Here is a 924-nt window from a genome sequence, read left to right as displayed (position 1 = left end):
GGTTCAAGCGATTCTCCTGCCTCAGCCTCCCTACTAGCTGGGAATACAGGCTCCTGCCACCATGCCTGGCTAATTTTTGTATTTTTAGTAGAAACGAGGTTTCACCATGTTGGTCAGGCTGGCATTGAACTCCTGACCTCAAGTGATCCGCCTGCGTCAGCCTCCCAAAGTGTTGGGATTACAGGTGTGAGCCACCTCACCCAGCCTGACTTGTTTTACTGAGCAGATGTCTTTAAGGTTCATGTTGTAGCATGTGTCAGAATTTCCTTTTTTAGGCTGAATCGTATTTCATTGTATGGATATATCGTATTTTGTCTATTTATTGATGGGCACTTGGTTTGCATCGTCTTTTGGCTGTTGCACATAATGCAACTATGAACATGGGTGCACAAATATTTCTTTGAGTTGCCGCTTTTAGTGTGTTTGGGTGTATACCCAGATGTGGATCGCTCAGTAGTGTGCTATTTTACAGTTCTTGAGGAACTGCCAAACTGCATTCTGCCTCTGCTGCACCATTTCACATTCCCACCAACAGTGCACAGGCCTCAAGTTTATCCACACCCTTACCAACAGCCAACATCTTTTTTTCTTTTTCTTTTTTTGATGGAGTCTTGCTCTGTTGCCCAGGCTGGAGTGTAGTGGTGTGATCTAAGCTCACTGCAGTCTCCGCCTCCCAGGTTGAGGTGGCTCTCCCGCCTCAGCCTCCCCAGTAGCTGGAATTACAGGCGCCTGCCACCACACCCAGCTAATTTTTGTATTTTTAGTAGAGATAGGGTTGCACCATGTTGGTCAGGCTGGTCTCGAACTCCTGATCTCAGGTGATTCTCCCGTCTCAGCCTCCCGAGTAGCTGGCATTACAGACGTCTGCCACCACACCTGGCTAATTTTTGTTGTTTTAGTAGACATAGGGTTGCACCATGTTGG

The sequence above is a fragment of the Colobus angolensis genome, unplaced genomic scaffold (genome assembly GCF_000951035.1).
Source record: "Colobus angolensis palliatus isolate OR3802 unplaced genomic scaffold, Cang.pa_1.0 Scaffold9, whole genome shotgun sequence".
NCBI classification, from domain to species: Eukaryota; Metazoa; Chordata; class Mammalia; order Primates; family Cercopithecidae; genus Colobus; species Colobus angolensis.
Note: the sequence above shows the minus strand (reverse complement) of the source record.